Here is an 18,560-nt window from a genome sequence, read left to right as displayed (position 1 = left end):
TAGTAATACATATCTTAAATCGAAGTTGAAACGTGCCTTAAATCTTAGATAATACTTGGCAGGTGTACAAAGTTGCACCTTACTTCACTTAAGTAATGTAATATTTTTTTGGGTCGTCGGGAACATTGATTCCAACACTTTTAAATGTTGAAAATTGAGTACCGCTCAAGCCGATGCTAGGGTCGTGAGGGGTGCTGAATTTTTCATTACCCCTCATATACAGACTCAATCAAACCAATTTTCACACTTTATCATAAATCTTGGATGAACTTAGATTAAACATGTCTTAAACCTTAGGTAATACGTGTTTGAAATCTTATATAGACTATGTCTTAAATCTTGAATAAATACTGTCTGAAACATTTAAGATGTTTTGTAGATATGTATATATATTTAGACGTCATTAGCGTTATACAAAGTTTAACATAGTGTAAGTTAGCGTTATACTATAGGCGCGTCAATGAAAAATGACTCTTATTTCACTTTAAACGGTCTTTATCTTGGGTATGTGATAGATAGAATAATATTGAAAAGGCAAAGACTCAAAGCGAGCTCGATGTACTTTAAACGTGTAAAAGCATGAAATAATCGCTCATTTTTATTTAACATTTTCCGTTTTAAAATTGGCATTCGGTATATTATACACTGATTCCGTTTATTCTGGTTCCCTGTCTTTTTCAATGTTTGTAACGTCACACGTACTGTGTTAAATATGGCTCCGCCCCTTTATTTTTTTATTTCTATTTTTTTATTATTATTGTTTTGTTTGTTGAAAAAAAGAGGGAAAAGCCGGTTAAAATAATCGTTCAATTTTCATTTTACATTTTCCGTTTTAAAACTGTCATTCGATATTATATACACAGCTTCCGTTACTCTGGTTCCCTTTCTAATTATGGTTCCCATACGTGCGCGGGTGACCAGCCTACACATCCGTTTTCAGTCAGAATTCCTCAGTTTTCATCGTTATCTTTAAATTCGAAAAGTGGCGATGTGTTATATCAGTACTTCGGACGAAAGATTTCAAAACCATCACTTAGCAGGTACTCGTGTTACCGTAAAGCTCGCTATTAGTTAAATTTGCGTTAGTTCGTTACTGAATTTATTGCACTTGTTGAATAAAATAATATTATGCTCGCCAGAGGCTCGCATAATATATTTTTATTCAACTCGTGCAATAAATTCAGAGGCTCGCATAATATAATTTTATTCAACTCGTGCAATAAATTCAGTATTGAACTTACACTCATTCAATATCATCTATTTATTACACTCCCGCACCGCGGTTTATGTTATAATAATGGTTTTTCCATATGCCTAATAATTTATCTATGTGAGATATCATGTAAGATGCATTTACATACAAATACACTATAATATTGTTATAAACCGTGCGCATATTTGATATATATATATCTTACAAGAAAAGCATTGATGCAAAGCATCAAAGGGCGTCCAAGCGAGAAATTCAGCATTGAAGATGAACTAGTAGACATCTGATGACCAGATATTCTTATAAACTTCTCAATGGTTAATTGGTTTTTACCAGAATTGTATGTCAAACGATAGACATTGTTCATCATGAACATTGGTAGGCATGCTAGAGATTAGAATATTAAATGTTTTTTTTTTCACAGGAACTTGAAATTATATCAATATTAACGATAAAATATACAGGTTTATTATTATCCAAAATATAACCCCCTATATGGTATAAGTTTATTTATACTATATAGAGAGTATTTTTGGATATCATCATTAACATTGGTTACGAGTATTTGATAGAATTTCAAGTTCATGTGGTATTTTCGTTGGAACAAACAAATAGTAGTCAAAATGAACTATTTCAAATTCATGTGGTATTTTCGTTGGAACAAACAAAAAAGTAGTCAAAATGAACTAAGTCTGTTAATTGGTTTATTGGGGGGGGGGGGGGGGGGGGGGGTAATGAATTACTTCAAAAACCTGACCCACCCGTGTGGTAACATTCCTATTAAAAAAAAACCATTATAACTGATGTTAAAATTGCAGACGAAAGTTTCTGTTGTTAAAATGTCACAATGTCACAATATTCGGCAAATCAACATTTCGCTCAAAAAAGAAAGGACAATTTCAAAATGATATAACAATTCGTAAAAATGGCACACTTAAATGTTTTCTATAGATTTATAAAGAGTGCAATTAATTGTTTGAATATGTTTGTATTTCATTTCCTGCAAAATTCTCCAGTTCGTTATTCATTGAATATGTACATATCGCGACCTTTCATTTTTGATAATCAAACACCCTTATACCAATCGGAATGATCGGCTATCATGACTGACGAAAAGGCCCGAGAAGTTGCACTTGCCCTTTCACAAAATTTGATTTCGTTCGGCGCGGACGCCAACAATCTGACATTTGGTTAAAAAGAAACATAATATGAGAAATAAGAAAGCAACAGTCTTTAAGTCAACAGGTTTAACTCAGACTGGGCAGTACATGGTCGCTTAGGGTTCAGTGCTGAATTATTGAACACGTTTGATAAAATATTACTACTTTATTTAATTAACCAACGCCTTAAATGAATTAAGTAATAGAAAATCACATATCCAAAATAAGTATAGTTTACAGTCAAAACTAAAAAGAATTAACTGTAGGACCTATTTGGAGTGAGAATTAAAAATGTTCTAAACTTTGCATTAGAGAAAACCATTCACCGTTCTCGTTTTCAAGTTTATCACATGAAAAGTATTTCTTATTTTTATTAGCTTACTTTCATTGTATTTGTAACTAGTAAAGAACAGAATATTGAGTTTTTCGTCTTTTGCTTAAATTGTGGCATTCATCGAAGAAAATAGTATGTGACTTCAAAAATAGTATATTTTTTAAAGAATTAAAATTACCACTTATGAAAAAGGTAACAGAATTATTTTATGGATTTTTTTGGTTGAAAATATGGAAAAATATACTGAAAAAAATTACAAAAGGAAAAAAGATTTTTCAGACGTATGTATAAGTTACCTGCCCCTGAGTTACCTGCCCCTGAGATTACCCCAAATAAGTGGCTTGCCCGGGTATAGACTACACGTGAAAATCAAATAAAAACAATTAAAAAAGATATAGAATTCTATACCTATCAATGAAATTTTTAGTGTCAGTTCTAGCTAGGCGCCGTTGAACGTTTTAATAGCCAGAGCTACAGAAATAAATTAGGGTAGATGTGATATATACGCGCTGCATTTTGAACAATCTTATGAATATTTTTTATTTTCTACTTTTGCAATCTTTTTTTTTTTTTTTTTTTAATTTTGTTATTTTAGTCTGATGCTGATTTTTAAGAAAAAAATAAGTCAGTGTTCATGCAATTTACTTTTTTTGTTCACATTTGTTACAATGTCACGAATGTGTTTCCTATTCTAATTAAAATCTGGGACCAAAAATATATTATTGTTCTAGTTAAAATATACAAACCAGGGTATGAATTTATTTAAAACTAACGCAGAGATATAGATAAATCTACATCTCTGATAAACGTTATTGCTATGACGAAACTGATAATATCTTTTTCGAGATTTATATACTATTTGATGCGCGTCTGAACCATAGGCCTAACGTGTGTCCAAGATTTCAGATTATTCGCTCACTCCATTTTTCCAGTATAAGTGCAAAATGACCCAAAAATGAAAAGTGAATAAACGCTTTTAACCCAAATCGGAGAAGAATTACACAAAATCGCGGATTTATATGTTACAGTGTAATTAAAGCAGCACGCCTCCAGATTCATGCTAATTTTCATGAAAATTTGAAAATGTCTTTAAAAGTATATTATTGTAAAGTTACCAAAAGAATGCAATTTACACATTATCAATGTCACTTCCAACCCGTGTTAGTTACCAAAAAGAGGGTAAAATATACAAAAAATAGCCCTTACTGCGTTAGTAACGCAGTAGAAATATAGCTATAAACCCTGAAAAATAGGTCATTGATCGCACATAACATGTAAACTTTTACTAGAATTTTGAGTCTTTTTACTTTTCCTAAAGTCTTAATACATTTTTCTCAGATTTGATTTTATTGAACTATGTTTGCTCATCTGGAGGCCTGCAGCTTTAAGATCCTTGACAAAATAGAATTTGTATCTAAATCAAACCTGAGTATATATATATTTATTATATACCTATAAATAAAATATTGAGAAATATTGATGAAATAAAACGCATATTTTCATTTTCGTATTTTCCGTGTTTTCACTGGTGTCTTGCCGGACTTCTTTCTTTTTTTAAATTCTGCCAGTACACAAAATTTAAGGAATAGTTTTCCAAATTGTAATTTAAAAATAGAGACACATGTATATAAGAAACAGAAAATTCAAGTTTCGTCTATAAATACATGATTTATTTTCATCTTGTGGCATGAACATTATCACATTTCACTCGTGGCTACCGCAACTCATGAACTATTTATTTTTATACCACTTGATGAAAATAAATCGTGTATTTACAGAAAAAACTTGAATATCCTCTATATATTTTTAACATCTTTTGCATAGTTGTCCGTTTTAAATGTCCATGCAGTTTATCTATGTAAGAATGTATTTTTTATGTGTTTAGGTTTTAGGACCTCCGTGGAGCTCCTTTAATTAAATACCTTAACAAACTTATATGTTATAAACCGTTTTTATCTTAAAGGTCCGAGCTTCTTTCAATATTTCATTTTGATACCACTTCCAATTGTTCTTCCGTCTTAATGCTCGAATGACGAATAAAAACTGTTTCGCGTATGTCACCTGATGGTGTGCCAACCACGTTAACTTTTTGGCCCTTCCGAATCATTCAGGCGGGGAACAATAGTTTCATATAAATACATAGCAAATTAAATCGTGTGACTGAAAAGAGATCGGAAAATGTTTTGCCGGCGTCTTTAACGGATTTGTTTCGTAAAGTTTTTTTGGTGAGAATCAATCAGTGGTTAAACATACAAGATTGTCCCTGGGCGCTAAAGATTCATGGTCGGCCGATTTTCCATGCACTTTACTGTTAGCTACATTTGCGTGAAGTTTGTGAGAGGGGTGTGACGGAAACAAAGTATGGAAGGTTTGGAAGTGTTTCTTTTATTTTAGTACGTCGAAGAACTTAGTATCAATCAAAAATGTAAGTTATTTTATATTTTATTAAAACTATATAGCCGAAACGTAATATTATTACACATGAAAATCGGGAAAGCGATACTGTTTTTTTAAGGTGATTCCGCTTTGTCAGCCATGTTTGTTTTCACTAAAGTCTGTCCAAAGTGAAAGTAGGCCAAAATTCATATAACAACAAAGCTCTTATTGTAAAATGATGAACCATTTGAAAGTACACTTCCAGGTTTATATTTTAAGGACAATTATAAACAAAAATAAAAATGATAACAATAAGAATACTTACCTTGAATGTGCTACATTTCTGAAGACCAAAAACATTCTGTTGCAAAGTTTTATGCACATTTCATGAATGGCAAATTTAAAATTCTTTTGAAAGTCTGTTTTAGTGCCAACAAAAGCTATTTTTGCAGCAAATACAAAAATCTTTCAAAACTTAACTCCAAATAAATCAGTATCTCATGTCCTTTTAAGCACATGGCCTCCATTATTTTTTGTAAAAAAGTAGTGCAAGAAAACAATCATCATTTATAGCCTTATGAACTACAATAAAAATGAAAACACAATCGAACTTTAAAATCTAACCTTTTTATGTGTGACAGTGAAGTGTGTCTGTTTGTCATGTACACAAGAAATAGGTAAATGATGTTTATTTTCATGGTACTACGTTTTTACACATGTCATGGTGGCCATGTTTTTTTCAAGGTCAGATAAACTACTTTCCTAAGATTTATGTTTTTTAAAGTTTTTTGTATGTTCTACAAACAATAGCATTTGTTGGCACTAAAATAGACTTTAAACTGGATTTTGCCATTCATGAAATGTGCATAAAACTTTGCAACAGAATGTTTTTGGTCTTCAGAAATTTAGCACATTCAAGGTAAATTTTCTATTGTTATCATTTTTATTTTTGTTAAAAATAGTCATTAAAACATAGAACTGGAAGTGTATTTGCAAATGGCTCATAATATAACAATGTGAGCTTTGTTGTTATATGAATTTTGGCCTACTTTCACTTTGGTCAGACTTTGTGAAAACAAACATGGCTGACAAGGCAGAATCACCTTAAGGAAAAAATGTAAATATTTCACAGAAAATCCGGGAAATGTTATTGTATCACATAAAATTTGTAAATTATCAAATATTTTTCGTAGGTACAATTTGTTTGACACAAAGTTAAATTTTCCATGAATAAGGACTTTAATTATAGATTAGCATTAATCATTAGGATTATCACTGATTATACTTGTAATTTCTCATGTGACGTTTCGATCATAGTTAACGGTATCTATGACCATTATGATAAATGGCTTAGGATATAAAACAAAATACATATATAAATAATTGATAGTTGGCATATGAGGTCTAACAAAGTATTGACACGGATGATTGACGTGTGATATGTAAAAATGATGGCCATGTTGATGACAATGTTGTTTTGATGAGGACGTCCATGGGTTTTACAATGATGATGAAATGACGTTGTTCAAGGTAGTGAGCATCAGGTAAATCTAGTTATTTATAGAAACGAGCTTTTTTTAGAAAATAGTTATTTTTAGACAAATGAGTTTTAACTTTTCTTCGTAAGTTTTATCAGTTTCAGAAGATGAAATTTCAAAAGGAACCAATGAACTTGCAAGTAATCATACTATATCGGGCCATGCTTGTGGAACAAGGACAGCACACATAATGCAACGTTAAAACAGCATACTTATTTAATTCAATTTACATTCGGAAAATTTGACATTATAAGAAATTTGATATACCTATATACATGTAAATGGTATTATGTCAGTCACTGAAATTGCGTAGAATTACAAAATTTTATTTAGAAATGAAGATTTTTTGGTCAAAATTGAAAACTATGACTACATAGGGGCCGGTTAAAGTGACCCATATGTAGTACTATGTTTTATGTATATTGACGATATTTTGTGTGCATTGTTTATATTGATTTTGGTTGTTTTGGTTTCTTTCTCAAAGTTGGTGTGTGATTGGGGTTTTTCGATTTGGGTTCGGTGTTTTAGTTTGCCTCTTTGTGGGAGTTGTTTATGTGTGTTATGGTAGTTTTTCCTTGTCTTTGTTGGAGTTGTTTATGTCATTTGTGTGTTATGATAGTTATTCTTTGTCGAAAATTCAGGCCTTATTTCTGAGTATTTTGGGAATTGGTGGTCGATAAGACAGTTGATTCTTTGCTGATATATTGTGATCGATTTGAAACTTTTGGATTTTGGATTTTGTTATACATGTACATGTACTAGTCGAATTATTATAATTCATCATTTTAAATAGTTATATCAATTTCATTAGAAATAGGAGACACATTTATAGTTATATTGAATTTTTAGCTGTGCAATACCCAATTTTTTATAATTATATTGATGTTTAATATGAGTAATGTGATATTTTTGATAATTTTATTGATACATAGGTGGAGAATGCGACAATATATTAAAGATAACATTGATTCTTTTAGATTTAGAACGTGACATTTCTAATAATGATATTTGAGAGTGGAATCAATTATTATAATATATACTGATTATTTTAGATGCAGAATGCTACATTTTAGACTAGTATAATATTATTGTTGTTTGGTTTTTCGTTTGTTTTCAGATGACGTAAGAAAACATCACTGGATTATTTTTGAAAGACAAAAGTAGATAAAATTGTATATTTCTAAATATTACCACTATATAATTCATACTATTGCTCGATTGATGGTAAAAACAAATGTTTATTGATCATTTAGCAGACGTAAAGCAGGAAATGGCGTGAAAAATCCTAGCAGACGACAATTGTCGCGCAGATGCATTCATGCACCATGTCAGACTGCCCGAAATTACAGGCTGGCCCAGCTCTATACTGGACTCGCTTTCAGCAGGTTAGGGTTTGAAAAAGGAAATCATAACTTTGTAACGTAAGTCTTGTTTACTTTTTGAAAAATAAACTTTCGTGTCAGTGTAATAATTATGTTGACATATCATTATTGTCTAATGTTTCATGATGAACCATTTCTAGCCCAACTGTAGGGCTATTTTAGTCACTTGGTCGTCTGTTCTCGTAAAACATTTCGTTTTGCATATGTTTTGTGTGTAACTTCCTACCTCAGAATTCATTATGATTGTGTAACGGGGAACATAATCTAAACACCTTTAACTTTAAACTAGAATTTGATTTATATAATTACATGTATGCCACTTAGTCAACTTGATTTAAAGCAGTCATGTTTAAAATAATAATTTAAGTTTACAATATATTCTTATCAAATGAGCATAATAATACTAAGTTATGGGTCATTAAGAACATTTCAGTAATTTAAACAAATAACTTACAATTATTTTCAAAATGCTAAAAAAGTAACATTAATTTTGTTCGACCATGTTACCAATAGTGTATCCACAGGTAGCAGACGACAATAAATTTTAAAGTGGAAATTTGCGACTTCCGGTGTGTCTGCTAGTCGATGTTGTGACCTCAGTTACTTCCCCTGACGTTCAGTATATGAAATGAGGGTCGAGGTAAGATATTTTGAAGAAATACAAAATTTAGCTAAACATAGATGAATACATTTTACAGATAAGGGTTTGTGAGTCGCTGATTACACCAAAATGTTTTTAATGGACTTGCCCATCTTTAAATCTGGACAGAACCATTTCTCGTCAAGAATATGCCGACTGATTTTGGTCTGCACTGGTCGCACGGGTACATGTATATTATGTTGGCACTAGAAGGCTGAGAGTAAATCAATTTATTGTACCACACAGAATAATAATCAGAAAGTACTGATTACAGTTCATTAATAATAACATTTTTTAATTTGGTACAATGTTTGTATTTTGAAAGCATGTTAATTTCAGATGGAACATGACTTTTTGTAATTATTGTTGCTTTTCTAGAAAAAAAAACATAATATAAAGAACTATTCTTTCCGAGATCACTCGCTTCCTTAAAGTATTACAATCTAAATACAAAAAATATACATTCAATAACTAAATTCACGACTAGGTAAAAGATATCGGCGCTACATAAATGATTGTTCCGAAGGAAGGAAGATAATTATGAATGCATTACAAATAAGGGAGATAAAAATATCTCGTATTATAATTATACAATAAAATACCATAATTACTTCTAATGCATAATGTATATTTTGTAATGAACTGGTGACTTTGATTGTGGCACTCCGATAACATCTTAATTTTCAATCCATAAATAGATAATTTTTTTAACCTATATTTCAGTTCAAATTAAGAAAGAACGAAAGATATGAAATGAGCACCGGCAAACTGATCTTGGCATGTTACATCCTTATCACAGAACCGGAAGCTACTGATTATAATGAGGTAAGAGTATATTTGAGCCGTGTCACGACAAAACCAACATAATGGGTTGCGACCAGCATGGATCCAGACCAGCCTGCGCATCCGCGCAGTCTGATCAGGATCCATGCTGTTCGCTTACAGATCCTATTACAAGTAAAGAAACTAATAGCGAACAGCATGGATCCTGATCAGACTGCGCGGATGGGTAGGCTGGTCGCTGGTCGCAAACGCAATATGTTGGTTTTGTCATGACTGCGCGGATGGGTAGGCTGGTCGCTGGTCGCAAACGCAATATGTTGGTTTTGTCATGACACGGCTCATTTTATGAATAAATGTATATATTTGTTTCTTAGCCTGCTGAAAACGAAAGTCATTAGTCTTTGCCTCCAGAATAGAGCCCGGCCACTTTTGTGCATATTAGTTATATTAATTTATAATGGACTGTTCCTTAAATAAAATGTTGAAAATTCCATTTAATAATTTCCGCAGGTTAAAGCAGCATGCCTCCAGATTCATGCCCATTGTTCATGTAAATTTTGAAAATGTATCGAAAAAAGAAAATATAGTGTAGTGAACAAGGAAAGTAATTTACACATTACAAACAGCATTTACAGTCTACTTAAATTACCAAAAAAGGCCAAATATACAATAAGAGCCATTAATGCGTAAGTCACGCAGTAGAAATTATGGTAATAAGAACTGCGACTTCGGTCGTTAAATTTCTTTAAATTTGGCATGTTGTTAGAATATGATAACAGAAACATTTAAAACAAATTGGGGTCACCGTCCTAAATTTTTGAGTTATCTGCCCTTGAATTAGACAATTTTGTTAAATTCAAGGGCAGATAATTTACAATGAAGGGAAACAATACATTTTTTTCTTATTTTCACGAAGATTACCTTTGTTTTAGTCAATATGCAAATTTTCAAGAGCAAATTTAGAGTTTTTTTAACCTGTGCATTTTTTTTCGTAAAAATGGCCTATTTTTTAAAGAATTTAAAGTACCTTTATTTTCATTGAAAATAAATAAATAAGAGAAACGATTTAATTTTTTTTTCGTTTAAAATGTTTCTGTTATCATATTCTAACAACATGCCAAGTTTAAAAAAGAATTTCTTTGTTTAACACAGAAGCAGTTACCGTTGTTGTTATTCAGTCATGGATTGCTTTGGCTAAGTAAATAAATATACATGTACACCTACACTGGTATCGAACATTTTTCTTCATTATTCAAATTTGATAAACATTTTGTAAGTTTTAGTTATAATAAAGGGCGTCCGTTACCGAGTGGTTGAATGAATTGATTGACTTCAAATGAGCCGTGTCATGACAAAACCAACATAATGGATTTGCGACCAGCATGGATCCAGACCAGCCTGCGCATCCGCGCAGTCTGATCAGGATCCATGCTGTTCGCTTACAAATCCTATTACAAGTAGAGAAACTGATAGCGAACAGCATGGATCCTGATCAGACTGCGCGAAAGCCATTATGTTGGTTTTGTCATAACGCGGCTCAAATCATTTTCATCCCCCCCCCTCTTTCTTTCACTATTATGGACAGCGACTTTTAATTCATGGATAGTTTCATGTGCACAGATGATCCACAGCTAGCTTAATTGGCAGAGAAAATTGGTGGTTCTACTCGAGTGCCCCACCGTGTCTAAAATAATTTATGGAGGGCTATTTTGGACCTTCTTCCGCCAGTAAAGCTGAACAATTATTATTGTACCATCGAGACAGTAACCATTCACCTACTAAATTAGTGTAATGGATCTGCCCTGCATTGAATTTGGAACAGTCCATTTGAAGTTTATGGAATTTCAATGAAAAAAATACAAATTTAAGCAGACGATAATATATTACCTGGGCACCGAGTGCACGGACCAATAGGAAAGGGTTTAATCCAACCAGAATAATTGAACCATTGCAGTTAAGAATATATTAGAAATAATAAGAGAATCGTTTAATGACATCAAGTGAATAAAAGCTATATGACCACTATTTGAGTAAGACTTAATTATTTGTTTTTTGTATTCCTGAATTCTATTATGTACATTTTTGAATGAGAGTAATGATAACATTTGTTGTTTTTTTTTTAATTTGGTGGTTCAACCCGTGTGTCTGATGTGTCTTTTGCAAGTGAAACGCAAAGCTTTACAAGCGATGTGAATATTTTATACATTATACAAGTTAAATGGTGTACTTGATGCTGCACATCAAGGACGCCGCTAAATGACAGCATTGAAATCGTTCTATAATACAATTTAAATATCCGAAGCACAGATCAATTTTTAGCTCGACTATACGAAGTATATGGAGAGCTGTCCTTGCCCCGGCGTCGGCGTCCAGTTTTCAGATTAAAGTTTTGGTGCAGTAAAATATTTTTCAATATAACTTTTTCATTTCTTCAGGTATCAACTTCAAACTTTAAATATATTTTCCTTATCATCAACCACATATTATGTGACAAGGTACATAACTCTAGCACCAATAATTTTAGATTTATCTCCCCTTGAACTTAGAATTTTCCTTAAAAAATACTATTTTTTACTGTTTCTTCTTTATTTCTTCAGGAATCAACTTCATACTTCAAATATATGTTACTTATCATCATACACATCTTATATGACAAGGTTCATAACTCTGGCACCAATATTTTTTAGATTTAACTCTACCTTAACTTAAAATTTTCCTTAAAAATACTATTTTTACTGTTTCTTCTTTATTTCTTAAGGTTCAACTTCATACTTCAAATATATGTTCCTTATCATCAACCACCTCTTATGCGACAAGGTTCATAACTCTAGCTCAGATTTATCTCCCCTTGAACTTAGATTTTTCTTTAAAAAATACTATTTTTACTGTTACTTATTTATTTCTTAAGGGATCAACTTCATACTTCAATATAAATGTTCCTTATCATTAACCACATGTTATGTGACAAGGTCCATAATTCTAGCACCAATATTGCAAGAATTATCTCCCCATAAACTTAGACTTTTTACTTGAAAATGTTAATTTTTCTATAACTTCTTTAGTTTTAAAGGTATCTACCTCAAACTTCTAATGCTTATTCCTTATCATCATTTACATGTTATGTGACAAGGTTCATAACTCTTGAAGCAATATTTTCAGATTTATCTCTCTTTGAACTTGGGATTTTTTTTATTTTCTTTGAACTTAGGAATGAATATCTGCTAGCGCGGCAACAATCAAGTCTAAAATTTCCCCCATTTCTGAATAGACGAATGCATATCTATTAGATGCCGCGCTGCGCTCGGCGTCTAATAAACTCTTTGTTCATTTTTTTCGGAAGAGTGATTTCTTGAAGAGTTATTTCTTATACGGGTTGTTTGCTGATGTGCAGCTTTAAAGGCCCATTATGCCCCAAAAAATGTTTTTATTTTTATATCTGAAAAGCTTTTTTATTTTTGGTGTCCTATTATAGTTTCAAAACAGATATGCAGTGGTCATTTATCTGAAAAATCTTTTGCTTTTTGAAAACAGTTTTAGTGATTTAGTATTTTGTGTGGCAGTTAAAATACTACTGTGTTTACATTTTGCGACCTTTAAAACAAATATTTTCACATTCAGCCATATTTTAGTTTGCTGATAAGCATCTAACTTGCTTTAAAGCATTATTTGAACGTTATAATACTCATGTTTGCACTGCCTAATATAGGGGGAAAATATTAATTTCTAATGCATAATGTGCCTTTAAGGAAAAAAAACAGTTGATTCTAAGTTGAATATAATTTTAACAATGCAGGTGTATCAGTGATCTTTACATTTCAGAAATACGGAACGTGGTAAATTGAGCAGGTGAAGGAATGAAGAAAACACCACCCTCTTTACAGTATGCTTCCGGTTTGGAACTACTGCATGCCGTTGCAACATATGTGACAAAGAGATTTTAATCCACCTGATACGATTTGGTATCTTTCTGAAAATGTCATGTTCAACTTCTGATAATGTTTTTTTCTGCCAAGCTTAAGAAATATATTACCATGTAACTGTCTAATATTTATGGCAATTATGAAGTAATGAGTTTTTGGCGTAGTAATAATAACCATAAAAGGTGTTAGCTTGATTGGATTTTCTACATGAGCTTGAAAAAATAACACCTTCATAAATTCTGTGATGTGAACAGAATAGAAGGGATATTTTATTTGCTTTTTTACATTGTACATCTTCTATTTACCAACATACTGTACCGTCAATGTATTGAGATGGCAATAATGAGTATAATTGCAATAATGAATAATGCACTTTTTTGCAATGTATATTTCAAGTGGTGTAATAAGTAAATTTGATCAGGAATGTACAATTATTAAGACTTAAGAAATATGCAAACATATTGTACCGTTAACATAATGGCAATAGTAAAATTGCAGAAATGAATGATGCGCATTTTTTACAATGTTTATTTCAAGAAGTGTAATAAGTAACATTTAATATTTAATAAAGACATACTAGGCCGTACATTGAGAAATAATGATAATTTAACAACGTCATGATAGAAAAATCCGTTTGAAATTTCTTAAGATTTAGATAATAATAACACCACCAAAAATATCACCACTTCCACCAAAACAACATTAATGAAACATAATGAAAACTCCAACGATGAAATATTTCATCATTCAAAAACATGCAATGATGAAAAAATGAAATAATATATTAAATTAATTGTAATAACGACCAGAAGAACAATAATGAAATAAATGAATGAAATAACAAAATGAATGAAATAAAATAAAAACAACAAAATGAAATGAAATAAACAATAATGAAATATAATGAAAACAAAAATAATGAATGAAATAAGATAAAATAAAAATAATGAAATAAAATAAATAAAAAAAAAAAACAACATGAAAATAAAAACAAATTGAAATAAAGTAACAAGAAATGGAATGAAAGAATAATATTGTCACAAGTGACCATTTAGTTGTTTACCTATAACTTGCTTGACCTTAAAGTGACCAGCCTTCGTCACCAGTATGCAGCCAGGCCAACCTGCACGTCCGTTCAGATTCACCTGGCTCTAAACCGTTGGCTGACCAATTTCAAATTTGATTTTATTTAAGTTATATTTCCTAAATTGAGAATGAACGTATTCAAAAACGTTGGTAATATTATTAACCATATGATATAATGTGTTCCTTTATATTTTAAAGTATCATTTGTTTCATTTTTTCTTCTTTTAAATGTTTTAAATAAGGAGTCACAAAGGGTTACTTTATCGTTTTCATTTCCAAGCATATCCTCGTGCGTTTCATCGCCGGATAGCCACTGATACCAACTGCCTAACCATTAACATTCATCTTGATTACATGTTAATAAACCGTGGGTATCCGACGATGCATGCGTTTATGCTTGTTTTTTTGTTGTTGAATTTTTATTGTTGTTGTTTTCAATTTTTATATGATCTGACAAAAATAAGGGGCGGGGCTAGCATCATTTAGCTTTTTTTGTGTTCGCTTTTGATACATTATTCTATCAATTTTTTAACTTTACTTGCCTGTTTTAATTTTTCAAAGTTTTTTTTTTAAATTAATTTATTTATCTATTTATTTATTTATTGTATTGCTTTGAAAATTACATCAAGCGAAAAGGGAGGCTACTTGTTTTAAAATACACATAAAAAGTCATTTTCCGTCAGTTTACACTCCATTACCACTTGTTATTTTTTTCTAACTGATAACTCTCACACAGCTTCGGTACTAACATTAACCTTTGGGGAAAATGACTTTCATAATACTACTTTAAAACTTCCAACAAATATCAATTAAAAGTAACAAAATTTGGTTGTGAAAATTTAGCCGCAAAAGTATTAATAGGGAGAGTAGTCGCCCTTTGGTCTTTGACGTCATTTCAATTTTCAGGGGAGGTTATACCGTTACTTATTATTAAAGGCAAGAGTGATCTCCCTTTGGTCATACTTGCTTTTACAAATTATTCTGCAATATTAAATTTATCATAAAAAAACAATATTAAGGAACACACTATTATAGTCAAAATGGGATACTCCTTTTTTACAAGTATACAGAACTTGAAATATTTCAACCAATTTTAGGGTAGATTAAATGCTTAATTCTTTGATTAGAAATTTTCACTTAGTACATATAAAAATATGAAAATACTATAGACCTAGTATCTTTACTTATAGAATCACGATTTTTAAGTATTATTTAAAATAGTTGGCTATAATTTGTGTTATGGGTAAACAGAGGTAAACCATTAAAATTTTGTATACTAGTCTATATATATCTAGAATATTTTAAAGAACAAGATTTGATAAATATTTCTTTAAACAGATTTTAAAAATCGATTTCAGTTCTGGACAATATTTTAAATATCTCAACATTCTTAAAATTTTAAATAATTCTAACGATGTCCTATCATAGTTTGAAACATTAAAATATTTGTTAATTAGGAAAAAAAATGAAATTAATTTGTGCCGTAGGAACTGCTTTACTATCTAAACGTACATAAATTTTTGATGAAGACCACTATTTGAAATAATTTAACTTGTGTCTGGAAAATCACGTGAAATATCTTAACTTAGTTTGAGGCTGGAACAAAACTTAGAATATCTTAACATAAGTTGAGTTATTAAGAATAATTGAAATATCTTAACTTAATTGTGTCTTGAACAATAATTTAAATATCCTAACAAAGTTTGAGTTTTGAACAATACTTGAAATATCTTAACTTTGTTAGAGTCTGAAACAATATTGAAATATCTAGAATTAGCTTAAGTCTGGAAAAATATTTGAAATATCTTATCCTAGCTTGAGTCTTGAACAATACTTGAAATATCTTAACTTAGTTTGATTCTGGAACAATACTTGAAATATCTTATCCTAGCTTGAGTCTTGAACAATACTTGAAATATCTTAACTTAGTTTGATTCTGGAACAATACTTGAAATATCTTATCCTAGCTTGAGTCTTGAACAATACTTGAAATATCTTAACTTAGTTTGATTCTGGAACAATACTTGAAATATCTTGACTTAGTTTGAGTTTGAATCAATATTTGAAATATTTTAATTTAGCTTGTGTCTGGAACAACACTTGAACTATCTTAACTTACTTTGAGTCTTAAAGAATACATGCAATACCATAACTTTACTAAGTTTGAGTCTTGAACAATACTTGAAATATCTTAACTAAGTTTGAGTCTTGAAGAATACTTGAAACATCTTAACTTAGTTTCAGTCTGGAACAATACTTGAAAAATCTTAACTTAGTTTGAGTCTGGAACAATGCATGAAATATTTTACTTTGTTTGAGTCTTGAACAATACTTGAAATATCTTAACTAAGTTTGAGTCTTGAAGAATACTTGAAAAATCTTAACTTAGTTTGAGTCTGGAACAATACTTGAAATATCTTGACTTAATTTGAGTTTGAATCAATATTTGAAATATTTTAACTTAGCTTGTGTCTGGAACAACACTTGAACTATCTTAACTTACTTTGAGTCTTAAAGAATACATGCAATACCATAACTTTACTTAGTTTGAGTCTGGCACAATACTTGAAGTATCTTAACTTAGTTTGAGTCTGAAACAATACATGAAATATCTTAACTTAGTTTGAGTCTGGAACAATACTTGAAATGTCTTGACTTAGTTTGAGTCTGGATCATTACATGAACTATCTTAACTTAGTTTAAGTCTGGAACAATACTTGAAATATCTTTACTTAGTTTGAGTCTGGAACAATGCATGAAATATTTTAACTTTGGTTGAGTCTTGAACAATACTTGAAACATCTTAACTAAGTTTGAGTCTTGAAGAATACTTGAAAAATCTTAACTTAGTTTGAGTCTGGAACAATACTTGAAAAATCTTAACTTAGTTTGAGTTTGAATCAATATTTTAAATAATTAACTTAGCTTGTGTCTGGAACAACACTTGAACTATCTTAACTTACTTTGAGTCTTAAAGAATACATGTAATACCATATCTTTACTTAGTTTGAGTCTGGCACAATGCATGAAATATCTTAACTTTGTTTGAGTCTTGAACAATACTTGAAATATCTTAACTAAGTTTGAGTCTTGAAGGATACTTGAAAAATCTTAACTTAGTTTGAGTTTGGGACAACACTTGAAATTTCTTAACTTAGCATGTGTCTCGAACAATACTTGTTTGAGTCTTGAACAATACTTGAAAAATCTTAACTTAGTTTGAGTCTGGAACAATACATGAAATATCTTAACTATGTTTGAGTCTAGAACAACATTCGAACTGTCTTATCTTAGCTTGTGTCTGTAACAACACTTGAAATATCTTTACTTAATTTGAGTCTTAACTTATTTAAGTCTGAAATAATAACTGAAATATCTAACTTAGTTTGAGTCTGGAACAACACTTGAAATATTTTAACTTAGCTTGAGTCTGGAACAATACTTGAAATATTTTAACTTAGCTTGAGTCTAGAACAATACTTGAAATATTTTAACTTGACTTGAGTCTTGAACAATACTCGAAATATGTTAACTAAGTCTGAGTCTTGAAGAATACTGGAAATATCATAACTTTACTAAATTTGAGTTTGGAACAATAATTTAAATATCTTAGTTTGAGTCTGGATTCATTAATAAATATCTTAACTTAGTTTGGGTCTTGAATAATACTTGAAACATCTTAACTTAGTTTGAGTCTGCAACAATAATTCAAATATCTTAGTTTAAGTCTAAGCTTTACTTAGTTTGCGTCTGGAACAATACTTGGAAGATCTTAATATTTTAATGAGCGTCTACATATTTCAGACTATTGCTAGCAGACACATGCTAAATAACACTTCCGGTGAAAGAATGATGTACAAAATCAGAAAATAAACATGCATTTCATTGATAAGAAATATAGTAACAATTATAACATATCGTTTTTGATAAATTAGCACATTAAAAAATAATGTTAAAACAACAACTGAATTAGAGATTAACAAAAATGGCGGACGGGATTTTCCAAACGCCGACGCATGCGCAGTGGTGCCCCGATGATAGCTTGAATTTATTCGTTTTGTTTACGGTACAAAATAGAAAAAATACTTGCAAATGAAGTGCAAAAAAGATCTGGTTAACATGTACACTAAA

The sequence above is a fragment of the Ruditapes philippinarum genome, unplaced genomic scaffold (genome assembly GCF_026571515.1).
Source record: "Ruditapes philippinarum isolate M1 unplaced genomic scaffold, ASM2657151v2 ctg2014_1_1_1_1, whole genome shotgun sequence".
NCBI classification, from domain to species: domain Eukaryota; kingdom Metazoa; phylum Mollusca; class Bivalvia; order Venerida; family Veneridae; genus Ruditapes; species Ruditapes philippinarum.
Note: the sequence above shows the minus strand (reverse complement) of the source record.